General features: G+C 34.2%; 2 protein-coding genes across 5 annotated transcripts in view; one reads left to right on the plus strand and one right to left on the minus strand.

The window, feature by feature from the left end:
- The window catches only part of LOC138705100 (conserved oligomeric Golgi complex subunit 4-like), a 481,496-nt gene that overhangs the window by 136,882 nt on the left and 327,286 nt on the right, over positions 1–17,328 (plus strand). The gene's annotated exons all lie outside the window — the stretch shown is intronic.
- LOC138705116 (CD2 antigen cytoplasmic tail-binding protein 2 homolog) overlaps positions 14,516–17,328 on the minus strand; it is a 143,259-nt gene continuing 140,446 nt past the window's right edge. Inside the window, exon 6 of the mRNA XM_069833763.1 lies at positions 14,516–16,663. The gene's annotated coding sequence lies outside the window, so the exon portion shown is untranslated. The remainder of the gene's footprint in view (positions 16,664–17,328) is intronic.

Here is a 17,328-nt window from a genome sequence, read left to right on the forward strand (position 1 = left end):
TTTTTAGATATAGCAGAAGGACAGTGTTTTACACATACCAATTTTCATTATTGTACAAGATACGGAAAAACATGTTGGATATTTCCAAAAAATGCACTGCTGTAAGTTGTACCTAACCCCTTAAGAAAGGATATCAGGCAAGGATAAACGCGATCAAGAATGAGAACTGTGACTTGCTTACAAACTCTCATTCCATCCTGAACAAATAGAAAAACTATTTTGGGAACCACTAAGTCTACATAGGCCAAATAGAAATGATCGGAACTAAAATATAATATATAAAATTCTGAGCCATTTATACCAGATCCCAGACTTTCTGAAGTCGAAATTGTGATAGGAAAGCTGAAAAAATTAGTCTTCAGGTATCGATAAAATTCCAGTGCACAAAATTAATGGAAGAGGGTGTAAAACATTATCTGGTGAAATAAGCATTTACTTGCTATTTGAGAAAAGGAAATTGAACCAGAATAAAATAATGGAGGGGTCCATAACTGTATCTTCCTTTAAGAAGAGGAAAAATACTAATTGTAATAACTTTCTACGAATACCACTTTTATTGACGTTGTACAAAAATTTATCCGATATTCTTTTGAGAAGCTTAAGTCCGTCTGAACGTAGGCGTACCGGTAATAGATGGATTACTGAAAGATTTTTTTGTATTCTCGTTGAATTTGGTATTCCCAAGAAACTATTTCGACTAACTAAAATGTGTCTCAGTGAAACGTACGGCAGGGTCCGTACAGGCCAATTTCTGTCTCAGGCTTTTTCAAATCATTGCGGGCTAAAACAAAAAGATGCACTGTCACCTTTTTCTTTTTAACTTAGCTCTAAAATATGTCATTTTTGAAAGTCCAGAAAAACACAGAAAGTTCAGAATTGAACGGATTACATCCTCTTCTTGTTTATGCGAATGACGTGAATATGTTATGATGAAATCCAAGAAATATTAGGGAAAACAAGGAAATTTTACTTGGTTTGGTTTGGAAGTAAATTCCGAAAAAATAAAGTAAAGTATTATGTATCTTGACCAGAACATAAATTAATATGAACTGGACATATAAAAATTGATAAAAATTCCAACTTTATCCTTTGAGAAGGTAGACAAATTCAAATGTCTTCCAGCAACAACAACAAATATAAAGACACTCGCGAGGAAATTAAACGCAGAATAAATAAGGGAAATGTTTGCTATTATTCGTTTGAAAATAATTTTTTGTCAAGTGTACTTTCAAAAAAACTGAAAGTTTGATTTTATAAAGCAGCTTTATTACCGGTTGTTCAGTATGATTGTGAAAATTGGACTCTCACTTTGAAAAAGGAACAGAGGTTAAGTTTGCTATAGAATAAAGTGTTAGGAAAATATTTGGAGTTAAGAGGGATGAAGTTATGGGAGAATGGAGAAAGTTACACAACGCAGAACTGCACGCATTTCATTCCTCACCTAAAAATTGGAACATTAAACCCAAATCTTTAAGATGGGCAGGGCATGTAGCATGTAGGTCTATCAGTGAATCCAGAAATGCATATAGAGTGTTAGATGGAAGACCTGAGGGGAAAAAAAGACTACTGGGGAGGCTGAAACGTAGATAAGAGGATAATACTCGTATTAAAATGAATTTGAGGGAGGTGGGATATGATGGTAGGGACTGTAATTATTAATCTTGCTCAGGATAGGAACCGATGACGGGCTTATGTGAAGGCGGCAATGAACCTCTGGATTCTCTAAAAGCCATAATTTATTATTATTATATTGAAATTTAGTAAAAATTAATATTTTATGTGGAACAAATGGCGTTTAAGTATATATTACTGCGAATCACCCAAATATGTAATTAAGTGATAAAATACTCGTATGTATACCTTATCCTATAATTAATATGTAGCTAGGCTACCACCTATATATTTGAATCGCACCATTTAGAAAGGAACTAAGTCAAAATTTGCAATATTTTACTCATGAAATGATTAATACTTCCATGAAGTTTTCATTTGCAAAGAAGGGAACTTAGTCCCTGTATCTCTAACATCAAGTGGATATTTGTAGTACGAGACTGGTACATTCGTAATGAGCCCATTCACACAAATATTTATATGTAATCTAGTACTTAATTGTTCTGTTGGGTGGGATAAATTACGTTCTTTTTTAAAGGGTACACATTTTTTGTATAATTATCTGGTTTTAGGGCGGAAAGCTTTGGTCTCATGTCTGCTTCTGCATTTAGCATATTTCTATAACTTGTCATGGATAAATACGTACAGAATCCAGATATGAAACTGATTAATGATATATTTATTTTTATATCTTTAATAGTAATAATAATATATAAAAATTATTAATATTTATTTTATAATATTACGATTATATCATAATAATTATTATTGGTGATGGTTAAAGTTTTTATTCATTCGTATTTTCGTGATTTTGGATACATTTTGCAGCATTCTCCAAACTTAAAATGCTATTTAAATATAATTTACGATTCACAGAATTCCACACTTTCAGATGCACTGCAATATACACATTATGCGATTTATTTTATTTGTATTTATTAATAAGGAAGGATGGTCATAAAACAATATGTTTTAAAACCATAAAACCTCACTGTCCTCAGTAATTTTTTTTTATTACGTCGCGCGTTTGGTAGTGTTTTTAAATATGCAGGTCCAATCTAAGCTTACTTGGCAGCCCCAACATACACATTTATTCCTAGAATCGTCATTGACGCCACAAAACGTAAATGTTTTTATTCCTTACTTATTGTTGCAGTTTTCAAGCAGAAATCATAATATAACTTAGAAAGCTTACCTCAGTGGAAAGAGGTTGATCCTGGTTGTCCCATGGGAATCGAACTGAGCTCCTCAATACACATACTCTCCATAAAACGCTATCCTTGCTTGCTTTAATTGAAATAAAAAATCATAATGGCGTCCAATATGTCATTTGCATTGTTGAAGATGGCTTTGTTACGCGTAGAGCAATGAACTCGAATTCCATAGAGAATGAAAAAATGGATCTAGCGTCAGTGAGTAGAAGCTGTAGATAAGAAAATCGATAGTACTTAGGTTGAGAACTTTCGACCTGATTTTAAAATATAATCAATCAGCTGCAAGAGAATTTAAATATTGTTGTTTTCATATTTTCTATTTAAAACATATATTTAAATTTTCTGAAGAAATTGATATAAATTAACGTGCATTTTATGATGCAGTGATGTATTGCATTCCTGTTACTTGATTTTTATCAGTATGAAAATCACAAATCTTTACTTTTTCCGAGAACATTAATTTCAAAACTCTTTGACTTAGAGATCTTCTTCCTCTTCTTATATTAATTTTGTAGCTGAAACTTCTTGTTGGGTGCATTTTTATAATAGTCAGGAGATGAATCTGTTGGGACTGTGCAGTTAAGAAAACACAATTCTTCCCACGTGTTCATCTGTGTATTTGGTTTTAAAAAATAAAATCTCTGTGCATGTGTCTCCATTTTTTCTGGAGCAAGTGAAAGTAGACAGTTAAAATTTCACAGCTTTTTTATCATAGGCTACTACATTATGTCAGTCATATGGTAATTAACGTACTGATTGAAAATATATATTAGAAACCTTCGCAGGAGTCAAACCTTTTTCAAATAATAATAATAATAATAATAATAATAATAATAATAATAATACAATAGAAATAGGTTAATTCGACATTGGATAATTGGAATAAATGTCTACTTCCCTAGTAATTACTTCTAAAACTAATGTTGATAATTAACATTGCATTCTAATATTCGAAGAATACATTTGAAATATTTATTAATTTCAACGAAAATAGTGTCCATTCTGAAATCTAAGAGAATGTTGATGTAAATGCCGTTACTTTTTCTTTACTTATAAAACGTTGCCCTCTAGTAAGTTATTCATTTTATTTTATAAGAAAACAAAATAATGTAATTTTTATATTGTACTAGCTGAAAGCACCCGGCATTGCTCGGGCTTTCCTTTTTGCTACTATTTTTACTTAAACAGGTTGTTAGACATTTTAGAAATCTCGGAAACTCAACTACAGACACCAAAACGAATTGCCTTTACTAAGTTTTTCTCGTCCATAACGATGAATCTTCACATAGCGTCACTTATATCAATTAACAAACATTTTAGCCAAATGCCTGCCAGGATCAACTTAATTTAAAACAGTTGTAGATCAGGCACTGAAAAGAAAAAATTTCATCACGTGAGTTACGTCAACTGGTTTTTAATTAATTTATTTATTTAGTTTATTTTATTTTATTAATTAAATTTTATTTATTTAATATAATTTAGTTATTTTATATATTTAATTTTTTTTTTCAGTTTATTTAATTTCATTTATTTATTTATTTGATCTGATATAGTTAACACCAATAGGCCTTCTCTTCCACGCCACCCAGAAATACGAGCGTATAAATAAAGTACCGGTAATAGAAAAAATCAAACTATGAGTATAAACAAAGTAAAATTAAACAAAAATATATAAAGGCTACAGTCACAAAAATTTTAAATGAGTAGCATTGTCTTGAAGTTGAGCAAAACAAAACCATATCCCTCGATACCTATAACCAACTAAGTGTTGACTCAATGTTTTACAGATCTTACATTTTATCTCTGCAGATCAGTGACCGTTTAATTTCAAGTGGCTTATCTTATTCGTGAGCATCTGCCATATCCTTTCCTCAACATCGGAAATGTGATGTTGTACAGAGACAGATATAAAATAATTATAAGATCTGTACATTGATTTGAAACTGTGCTGACATTCACTTAATTTCATGCAGAGTAAAGTTGCCTAATTCCGTGATAGTTTTTTAAAATTTCATTGATCAGACCTATATGGATGTATGGCTGTGGTATGGATCTGCATCCAATTCCCAAATCAGACGAATTCAGACTATTCAGAAGTGGGTCCTTTGTCTAATCATGGATGCACCCTGGTACATCCGCAATGACAACCTACACAAAGACTTGAACGTGCCTACAATTGAATCCACCCTGCGCAGCTACTACATACGACTTCATCGTTCAATGGTTAACCATCAAAATGAACTGCTTAATACCATCCCAGAACAACTTCCACCGCCTCGCCAAATAAGAAGATTAAAAAGAAAAAGACACTCAGATCTATTGTTTGAAGATTAACATTTTTGTTTTGTTTCACATATTGCCAGAGGACAGTCACAGGACTGCAACCTCCATACATGTTTCTTGTGTGCTTTTATAGCACAGTATTTATAATTTTTAAGCACAATTGTATTGTACATAATTGTATAATAAAGTTTTCTTATGATTGATAAAAAAAATGTCAGCCAATGCTTTGCCGTTCGACAATAGCGCTAGACATCTTTCTCGCAATAGTGCATCTTTCGCCTACTTCTGAGGCACTAGTGAACTTCTTAGCAAGATATGCAATCCTGTGATATTCAGTAAAAAAAACCTATCACGAAATTAGGCAACTTTACCCTATATATATGTTTTCACTTGAACTTCAGACAGCTGACGATAAATAGGTAATTCCTTTGTTCCAGTCTGAATCCATTGGGGTGTCGTAGTGGGTCAAAATTTCTCTCTATCGGTCGTACCAAGAATCAATAGGCCTATATACGTATATATAATTTCATTAAATAATTAAATTATTTAAATTGGAAGATTTGTTTACCCCTTGACTGCTGTATGCTTGCTTATACTGTATTATATCTTTTTTTTTTAATATGACTTTAGAAATCTTACAAATTCTAATCTTACAAATCTTACAAATTCAGATGATATTAATTACATTATTTTTTATTTTATATACAGAATAGAGAAAGGTACAGTATAATTTCACGAGAAGTCATTATTTGACATGAACAATAATAATCTAAGAGACATATTATTTTAGGAATTAAGAGATTGCTCTTTCTACAATGCTTAACATACTACATCGGCAACATGATTACATAGATACAATTTCGCAATAACACATTTCTGAACATGAACAACAATATTTTGAGAGACATATATTTTAGAATTAATAGTGTTATTTTCAGTGGCTTACATACATTCACATACCACTTCAGGAGCATGACAAAAATCTCACTGAAATGCTTTCCGATGTGCATACAATAATTTGTTTTCTTCTCTATTGCATAAATATATAAATATAAAAGTTTAGGTGTGCTCACTCGAAAGCAATTGACTTGGTTTTTTGAGAAAACCCTTAAGTCACGAAGTACAACGATTTGGGGAAACAAAAAAATCTGTTTAAAAGAAATGCATAACCCTCAAACTGTGTTGTGGGGTTTTTCGAGGCACCATGCATAATATGAAAAGTGATATTGAGAATATTATACGTGTGGCAACACTGACACTTGCATTACCTCTCAATCAGTTCAAGACCGACCTGCATTCTTATCAGTTGCTATCTCTCAAGTGTTGTAGTCTCACAAAGCAGTGTTATATTTCTGTTGGCGACAGAAATAGCACCAGCATGCAGTTTAAGCATATACTCTTTAACAACAATACTGGAAAGTTTACGATAAGGGAGGCAAATGATTCATGTCTCAGTGCTATCAAGTGGCAGGGAATGTAGACAGTGAGGATAACCCATAGACTTATAAGATAAACTGGATGGAGCACTGTAACATAAGAACTGTGCAACTAGTCATGTCTGGTCTGAGGGGCAATATTCAGCTTCACATATACTTCATCAGTTAATTTATTTTGAAACTGCTCTGAGATATTTCACACATACAGTTTAGACACTCTTCGAAATCTTTAAAGATCAAGAAATTATTTTTAATACATCTTACAAACAATTTGACATTATAATCCACTTAAATAAGGACTCATTCTTGAAAGGAATTTGGGTTTTACAATAGCCTTACATTATATCAATACACAGACAATATAAGGAGAAAAATATACTATTCAAAATATCACAATGCATTTTATTTGTTAATATCTAACACAAAATCTGTATAGATATAGTTAAAATGCTATTATTCCACAAAGATACACATGTTGGAACAATATCTGTTTTGTTAATTTGCTCCTTATGGCGGTGGCATTTCCTTTAGCAACCTTCAATGTGAACTTTTTAGCAAAATGTTTTAAGCCAGTGTTTAAGGGGTTAGGTACAGCTTACAGCAGTAAAATTTTTGGAAATATTCATTTTTTTCCTCCATTACTGTATCTTGTACAATAATGAAAATTGGTATGTGTAAAACACTGTTCTCTGCTATATGAAAAAAAAATATATTTTCACGATTTAAAAAAATTATTATTATTATTATTATTATTATTATTTTTTTTGCAAAATTCAATTTACTGCGCAATGATGAAGCGTTTCCCTCATAACTCATAAACATGTTAACTTGATCATGTTCTCTCTTTTTATTTTATTGCTCTTTCAACTACATCCCTTAATAAATAATATTTTTTTATTGTGTGTTAGAAGAAAGTATTGATATTTGACCATTTTGTAAACGGATTTATTTTTTATCAGACAATCCATCAAAGGTAGAGAAATGATCTTGCATCATATTGTAGATATAACATGCATAAATACACACAAAAAATTTCATCACAGAATGTTGGCTAGTTTTTTAGTTATGTGGGAAACGCTTCATCACTGCACAGTGAACTGAATTTTGAAAAAAAAAAAAAAAAAAAAAAAAAAAAAAAAAAAAAAAAAAAAAAAGTAAATATTTTTTTAAATCATAAAAATATTTTTTCATATAGCAGAAGGACAGTGTTTTACACATACTAATTTTTATTATTGTACAAGATATAGTAATGGAGGAAAAAAATGTTGAATATTTCCAAAATTTTACTGCTGTAAGCTGTAGGGTACCTAACTCCTTAAACATTTGAATGACTGCCTTTATAATTTTTATTTCGTGGGTATTTTCATATCTCAGTTCTTCTGTAGGAGGATGGAAGGAAGTAAATGGAGGCTTACCTAAACTCAGCAGTTTTTGTATGACAAAGCAAGTATCAGTAATGTACTTATCAATATTTCACATATGGTACTTATCATATTCTGTTGAATAATGTAAATCTGAAAAGCTTTCTCAACATGTCTACAATCACAAACACATCATCTGACAGTTCTATAAGTCCACTCCTTGATAGGATACAAATTTATGAAATTGAAAAATGCAAGGCAACATGGTGTAATTGTGATGCTTTGAAATGTTTGTTGATTAACACACATTACCTGACAGTGTTCACAGTTAATTTACTCAAGAAGTTTTTTAAGTATACTGCCAGCAATGTAACATAATATATTTTCTTGGAAGCTACTTAAAGTGTGTGAATCTAAACTGTTTACAAGCTGGATAATGTCTGTATCACTGCTAAGATCACATGATGTAGAAGTTTGAGTTAAGATTCTGTTATTACTATTAAACTCCAGCACTGACTCTATGTTTGAGTGCTCCATATTTAGGCAGTTACCACTAGCAGTAACAGCATTTCTGAACAATAATTTTCTCAGTGCCCACTTGAATTGGAGCGTGTTAGGATTATTATTCCTCCCACCTCTTGCCCGGATGCATGAAAAAAGTAATTCAAGGTGGTCCTGGCAAAATTTATATGTTAATAAATATTTTAAAGAATCATCTTGTCTTTTCAAAATACCAATGGCAATGTTTTCAATAGAAGTGATACAGACAATATATCCTAATACAAACATTTTTCTTGTATGCGGCAATAGTGGAATACCATCAATCATCAATGATTTTAGATTCATGAAATAATTCTTTCCAATAGTTTTCATTATTCAATGATAGTAACTTTTTATGACAAGAAGAGAAAGGGTTCCTGGAATTTAAAATGTCGAGCAATCTGTCCCTGTATCTTATAAATTCAATTGTTGCTTCAAAACCCTGAAAAGACTCATGACTAATCATCCTTAAATAACACAGGCCAACAAAAAAAGAACTTTTTTCTTGGTGCCTTGGTTTTTACACCTGTTCTTAGGGTTAGTTGATGTGCTGATTCAGAAAATCACATTAGCTAGGCCATATCAGCTCTAGTTTCTTAGATATTGTTAATTAATAATTATATAGTATACCGGTACCTATATCATAATTCTGTTTTCTTACAAAATTATCTGTAAAAACATCTAAATGGTTTTCCTGTAACCAAAAAATCATTTTGATGGCATATTTTTTATTGCTAATATCACAGAACTCAATTGAAATAATCATATCCTGATCACTTTTAGCCATGAGATCTGTGTCTTACTCGCATCTTTTACAATTGAGGACCGTTTTTGCGAAACTTGCTAACTGCAAAATTTTCAAAATTGAGATTTTGATGGATTCGTTAACATAAGGCAGGCCTCTACATGATGTTCAAGGCGTCTTAGTAAAATTGGGTTATTTCTCTTCATTGTAATGTGTCAAAGTGTGATCGTTTTTTCAAAACTTGCTTTCTGCTATAAGTGAGAGATACAGCAAAACTTGCTTATATACTGGGTGTTCAGTTCAAAATGTGTCATGGCTCGCTGTATGCCGTCATGTGGCTAGCCGATGAGCCTAGAGAATTCAATCTTCCTACATTTCCGCAGAGGTGTATAACCTAAGAGGCAGAGAAGTTGCCTAGCAAGTACGGCGTTCATTCTGAAGAGTACGTACCGATACGTACGGTAACGCCAGTAGTGGCAGGAATGTGAACTGTTTGGAAATACGTACTGTCGGGATATGGGGAGAGGGTTAAGACGATTACTTACGTATTTGTTGACATTAACTTCGACGGTCAACATGAACACGGAGCATTTGATTTGTGTTGTGGAATGTTACCGTATGCAACCAGTGATAACAAATACCCTGCGTACGACTTGCCGGCGAAAAACACAGTTCGAAAGAGGTTATGGTAGCACACAGACTGTACAGACCGCCATCTGTTGCTACGACGTTCAAGTTATACCGTACACGTTCTCAAGTTCAGATTGAAGAACGCCTTAAATAATAGGCAACTTCTCTAACATATAAGCTGAAACTCGCTTCAAATCGGTGACCCAACAACAGTGACGTCATGACACACTTTGAAATGAACACCCAGTAGTGTTTTGTCTCTCCTGTAAAATTTAGTTTTTTCACTTAGCAAGTTTTGCAAAAATGGTCCTCAATTCCACCCTGCCATGAGTTACCACGGTTCTCAGAGTATGGATCTTATATATCTGATATAGCACAAGTTAAGAAAGTGGCGCAGCTACAGTGATTTTTAAACAGCTTCACATATGAACGCTTTGACCAGAAAGAGTTGAGTGACCTGATTAGGGACTAAATCTTTCTAAGGAGTCTTCTGAATTGCTGGCCTCCAGACTAAAGAAAAAGAATGTACTTTAGCCTGGAATGAAAATCATATTTTACCAAAGGAGAGAAAGAGATTTGCCGCTTTCTTTCTTTTTTACTGAAGACAAAAACATAGTATTCTACAGCAACTTCAGAGGCCTTCTGAAGAAAATGGGTGTATCAGAATATACCCCTAGTGAATGACTTCTTTTAATTGACAGTTCAAAACGTAGTTTGAAATGTGTTCTTTTAAACAATGGCAACAAATATACCTCCATTGCAATCGGTCACTACAGTATGATGAAAGAAGAGTACAACGTCTTCTCTTTAGTGTTGGAAAAGATAAATTACCAAATATTTTAAATTACTAAATATTTTATTGACATCTGGTCATTTTATTCATTCGTGTGTGTTTAATTATTTTCGTTAGCAACGCTTTTCCTATCTTCCTACGTTGAATAGGAAGTTAATCTCTTGAATTTATATGGCATAATTAATTGTGAACTGTAATTGTGGATGTGTTCGTGAATTGAACTATTAAGTAGGTTAATGAAATATTGACATTTTCATTCTACAAGAGTTTATTGATATTCGTTAGCAACACATTGCTGTATGTTTGTTTTATTTAACCTGATTCATATCTTCGTTCATGAATGCCAGTGAATCCATTAAATGCCTACTCTGCGATAATCGTAGAACTTGTGAAGAATATAATTTAATTTTATGTGTAGAGTGTAAGTGCTGGTTCCATGGTAGCTGTGTCTATTTATGCAGTGATGAAGTAAAAGTCCTTGGTGAGTCTAACTCCCCCTGGCTCTGTCCATCTTGTTCATCAAAAGGTGGGACCCATAATATCTCAGCCCCTAATTATGTCGAATTAGTCTCATGCCCAATTTGCACTGGCAGTGATGCTAAATCTTACAAAGGCTTGAAAGGACTGTGAATACACTGGGCTAGGGCTCATCCCAATGAACCTCCTGACGACCTTCTGTTAAATTCAGAAAATACTTCTTTTGAGTTTTTCCATCAAAAGATTGCTAATTGTAAACTCAATACAAGAGTTTTAAGAAGAATTCCTAAAGGAGCTAGAAGCTTTGCAGCAGAAAAATTGACTCAACTTATTGATAAATGTATTTCCGAAAATAGTGAAGAATGTTGGCAAGAGCTTCTGCTTTTTGCATATATCGCCCTTCGGATACATGTTCGATCAAAGAAGAACTCTGACAAATCTTTAGTGTCTAAAATCAAAGAGAACATTAATGATTTTACATTGGAAGTTCCTCCCCGTAAGAATAAGTCTACACTTTCTAGGTCACGCATTGTTGAAGCTAAAGTGGCAGACAGTGATATAAAGGGAGCTGTTCGAATTCTATCTTCTGATTCAGGAGTAGCTCGTGCTTCACGAGTTACACAAGAGGCTTTAGTACAAAAACACCCTCCACCATCACGGCCCTTGGCATTTCCAGATCCTCCTACCACCGATGAAGTGTGTTTGTCTGTATCTCAAGATATGGTTTTGCAAGGAATAAAAACCTTTCCTAATGGCTCTGCATCTGGTATTGATGGGATTCGTCCCCAACATTTAAAAGATCTCACATCCAAATCTGCTGGAGATTTTGGTAGGAGACTCCTAAATGCTATTACTAGATTATGTAATCTAATGTTGGCTGGTAAAGTTAATCCTGAAATCTGTCCTCTTTTATATGGAGCATCTTTAATTGCCATCAAAAAGAAAAATGGCGGGATACGTCCAATCACAGTTGGAATACCTTTCGCAGATTATCGGCTAAGTTAGCTTGCACTTCTGTTAAGGAGAAAGTTAGTAAACATTTGCGCCCTCAGCAGCTTGGTTTTGGCACCAGTGAAGGATGTGAAGCCATCATTCACTCGGTACGTTCATTTCTAAATCAGAACGAAGGCAGTCAAAATGTTCTTCTTAAGATCGATTTTAGAAATGCATTTAATTGCCTTGAAAGAGACACAATGCTTGAACTTGTTAAGAGCAAGCGTATAGAAACCCATCTAACCTGTATTACAATTCTGACATCATTTCATCGCAGGCTGGAGTCCAACAAGGTGATCCGATAGGTCCACTGCTATTTAGTCTAACCCTGAATTCTGTCATTACCCATTTGAATAGTACCTTGAACCTCTTTTACCTGGATGACGGTTCTTTGGGAGGGGATCCAGATATGGTCCTTTCCGATCTTGAAAAACTTATAGATTCCTGTAGATCCATTGGGTTGGAGATTAATCCTGAAAAATGCGAATTATACTTATGCTCTACACAAGACGATGCTGTAGTGTCCGCATTCAATAATATAGCTCCAGGGATTAAGGTAGTATCTCGATCTAATTTGACTCTCCTTGGATCTCCCATTTTTCTTCCCACTGTAGAGTCAAGTATGCGTGAAAAGCTTGAAATTATGAAGCAACTGTTTGATGGTCTGCAATCTCTTTCCACACATACAGCGTACTTTCTCTTAAAGAACTGTTATTTAATTCCTAAATTAACATATTTTCTTCGCACCACCCCATTATGGCTTTTTCCATCCCTACTTCAAGAGACTGATGATCTACTGAGAAACTGTCTGGAATCGATTCTCAGTATACTTCTTGAAGATAACAATTGGATTTTAGCCACTCTGCCTATTGCCTTTGGAGGTATTGGAATCCGGAATGTGAGTGATGTTTGTCTCATGCTTTCTTGGCTTCTGCATATGGAGTCCTTGATTTCGTCAAGTCCATTCTCTCAATTAAGGTGATGAAATCAGGATCTGTTATGTGAATGAGGCTTTGGAGAAATGGTTCAGCATTACAGGAAACAACAACCTCCCAGCTTCTCGTGATATTCAGAAACAATGGGACCACATCCATGCCTCTGATATCTACCAGGCTCTACTAGCGTCGTCATCGTCTGAGGTCGATCAAGCTAGATACCATGCAATACGACAGAAGGAATCAGGGTCTTGGCTTCAGACAATACCATCTTCCAATATAGGCACATTAATGGACAATATGTCCTTTAAAATTGCTGTCGCCTTAAGACTCGGGTCCAAGATTTGTTTCCCACATAAATGTCTTTGTGGAGCCACTGTTGACCCCTATGGTCACCATGGCTTAAGTTGCCCCAAAAATACCGGGAGATTTTCCAGGCACTTTCAATTAAATGACATCATTAAAAGGGCACTTGTCTCTGCTGATTTTCCATCAATCCTGGAACCTATTGGAATCTGCCTATCTGATGGAAAAAGACCAGATGGATTGACCTTGATACCCTGGTCTCATGGAAAATCTCTGCTACAGGATGCCGCTTGTGTTGACACTTTAGCACCATCCCATTTGCCTGCCACCTCCAAAGTTGCTGGTTCTGCTGCAACATCCGCAGTGAGCATCAAAAGGAATAAGTATCGGGATCTCCAGGACAGATACTTGTTCTGTTTTTGTTGTTGAGACGTTGGGACCTTGGTGCTCAGAGGCTAAAATGCTGGTTTCAGACATCGGGAAAAAGTTGCAAGCGTTCAATGGAGATTCCAGGTCGACTGATTTCTTGAGACAAAGAATCGCTATTGCTATCCAGCGTGGGAATGCTGCCAGTGTTATGGGGACATTCCCTCAAACACTGGCTTTGGAGGAAATATTTTATTTTTAAAATTCAAAATATTGGCCTACTACCGGAATCAACTGCGTTTGTTGACGCAACAAGACTTGAAGAGTCTTGAAGGAATTCTGTTGGAAGACGTTCAGGAATCTTTGCCACATTGTAATAAAACCCTCAAGGCTCTGCAGAATGAGATCATTATACATCTCGCGACCGATTGACAAGAAGAAGATTGTGTTCTTCACAAACAAGACAGCAGCTCTGCCTGTGGATGATGAGTTCCAGAAACTCTGGCATTCTGTGGTAGTTGAGAGCACGGATAACCTGAAGATAGAGGAATATCTGGAGAAACAGGGAATCTGCTCCATGGAAGATCATAGATCCACGAAGGCAACACTCCACAAGCGTAAGAAATTGTAATATGACATTTCCCACAGTATACGAAAAATGTTTTGTACAATAGCGACGTATTCAGTACGAAAAATTCATTAGCTTCACTGTTTACTGTTAATGTCTGAGCAGTGAATGTAATAACTCTGACTTTTGAATGCAGAAGCATGTAGAGTAATGTAATAAATATTACAAATATATTGGAAATGAAAGAGAGTCTCAGCAGCAAGCTTCTACCAACACTGAAACACAAAAAGCCACTAATTTTCGGTATCACCCCGTTTGACGGTGCTATAAAATCACAAATACATCTTACAATGTGTTAGGAAAATCTCGAAATTAAGAACAAAAATTAATTGATACAATTTGTATTATGCTTGACTTTGTTATAACTGTATTAAATGTGAAAAGTTTTGTATTCACTAGCTAATTAAGAATAAATAAATAAGTAAATTACCACAAGCATCTATGCAGACTTGAAGATGGTTCATTTTCTTCTTAGTCAATGAAGTGGCTAGTCAGAATATCCTTACTTTCTATGCCTTTGGGACAGTAGGGCCAAACATATTCATTGGATAAAAAAGGATTGGCCTCCAAGGAAAGATATTGTGGTTAGAGAGTACATTGTTATAAATGCACCTTTGATAGCGCGAGACAGAATCATTCTGTCACCATTACACATAAAATATAAATTAAAGGCTGTGAATAAAAATGTTTCGTGTTTTGAATACATAAAGCATAAAATGCCTGGACTTACAACGGAAAAATTGAAGCATAAATTTTCGATGGTCAACGATCAGATAGCTCATAAATGACCACATTTCATAGAATCAATTAATGAAATATAATCTTGTGCCTGATCTTTATTTGTTCTTGTGAAAACTTACTTGGCAACAAGCAGGCAACTATACTAAATTAGAAGAGATGTTCTTTCATTTCAACAGACTTGAATGTAAAATGAGCATTAAAGTTCATATTCTGCACATTCACTTAGATAATTTTCCAGAGAATCTTGGTGACTTAAGCGAAGAACTGGGTGAAAGATTTCACTAATAAATAAAAACAATAGGAGACAGATACCAAGGAAGACGGGATGCACACATGATGACAGATTACTGTTGGAACATTATGCATGATTGTCCTGGCAGATCCCACACTTGGAAGTCCTACTACAAAAGGAGCCACTTCTGTATTGAATGATTGGAATATTTGTATCTGAAACTCGTGCTTTTCGTTTCAAATGATTAAATTTAGTGTATTTCACGTTTATTATAATTTTTAATCTGTTTCTGTTATGCTACAAAGAGATTAATTAAAACAATACCACAAAATATATTGAATTTTGACGACCGACTAGAGTGAATAGAGGTACATGGCATTTATGCTGTATCTCAAGAACTAGAGCTGATAGGGAAAAACTGGTGCCATTTTTGGAATCAGCGAGTTGAATATACTTAGGAACAGGTCGGACATTGGAGGCACCAAAATGTGTGTTGGCCAGTGTAATCAATAGCATCAGCGACGGTAGGACTTAAAAGTTTGCACAGCTAATCTAACATTCTGATTTCTCCAGTTTACATGGGCGCCTGAGAGTTTATTAGCAAATTTTAACCCTTTCTACGCTTGTATCTCATGTAAATTCATAATGACCCCACACAACACAAACATTCTGCATTCAGGACAAAGGTACACAGGTTACTCAACATACCCATGAGCCAACAACACTACAATGAAGAAGTGAACACAATCAAATACATAGCACAAGAAAATAGTTACAACCCAAACCTAATAAACATTATAAGGAAGACAAAATAAAAACTCAACAAACACAAGAACACAAGAAATACATCACACTAACATACGAAAACAAAAACACACACAAGATCGCATCCTCATTCAGAAAACAAAAATACAACATAGCATACAGAAAAGAAAACACACTAAAAAGACATCTCAACACACAAACAACACAAACAAATAAATACAACCACACAGGCGTATACAAACTCACATGCAATAGTTGCGACAGTTTCTACATTGGACACACAGGCAGATCATTCCAAACTCGACACAAAGAACACATTAAAGCAATAACCAGAGGACACAATACATCTACATATGCCGAACACATAACTAATGCTAACCACACATACAATAACATAAATACAGACATGGAAATCCTATACATACAACCCAAAAACCAAAAACTCAACACACTAGAACAATATGAAATATACAGACACACTAAAACACACCCTAATCAAATTCTCAACACACAAATCAATTTCAGAACACACACAACAGGCAGCGAAGTTGAGGTAGCACCGAGATCTAGTAGGCTCTGAGGATGGTGTCAAGTAACACCGAAGCAGCTGTAAGCCACACATGCTTACATAATTAACACGAGTAAGATCGCCTTTTAATCAATTATTTATATTAAAGTGTTAAAAGTAGAGTACGAAAGATTCAACATGGAATATACTTAGTTACAATTTAGTTAAGCATATATTCAAAATCTGTGCCTGGACATTAGAATTTACTTTGTCAGTAAAAAAAATATGCAACAGGACATTTAAAATTATGTTTAATCGAAATTGTCATAAACACCAATGCTTCTGTAGCTAATACATCTTTCTCGTCTACAAGTCCAGCTAATTCAACATAACCAGAGTACCACGAATGTGTAGTGTCCCAATGAATTTGTTTTCTCAGTGACATAGAATCAATAATCAATTATAAGTGTGCAGTCTTTAAGCCATGGTTTTTCTGAAATATTAGCTTTCATATATTCACACACCTCATTTATGAAACCTGGCTCACATTTAAATTTAGATAAGTAACTATTCAGTCTATTTGGGTGAGGCAATTTAAACATAGTTCTAACATAACTTATCTACAAGCTTTAGGTGAATAAAAATAAAGAGTAAAAGAGTAAGAGAAATTGCTTGATAGCTTCGGTGTACCTGACACCATTCTTTTTTACATCTTTATTATGACTTCATTTTGTAATAGTTTTAATGGAAATTCACTAAAATAA

This window comes from Periplaneta americana, chromosome 1 (genome assembly GCF_040183065.1).
Source record: "Periplaneta americana isolate PAMFEO1 chromosome 1, P.americana_PAMFEO1_priV1, whole genome shotgun sequence".
Lineage (NCBI taxonomy): Eukaryota > Metazoa > Arthropoda > Insecta > Blattodea > Blattidae > Periplaneta > Periplaneta americana.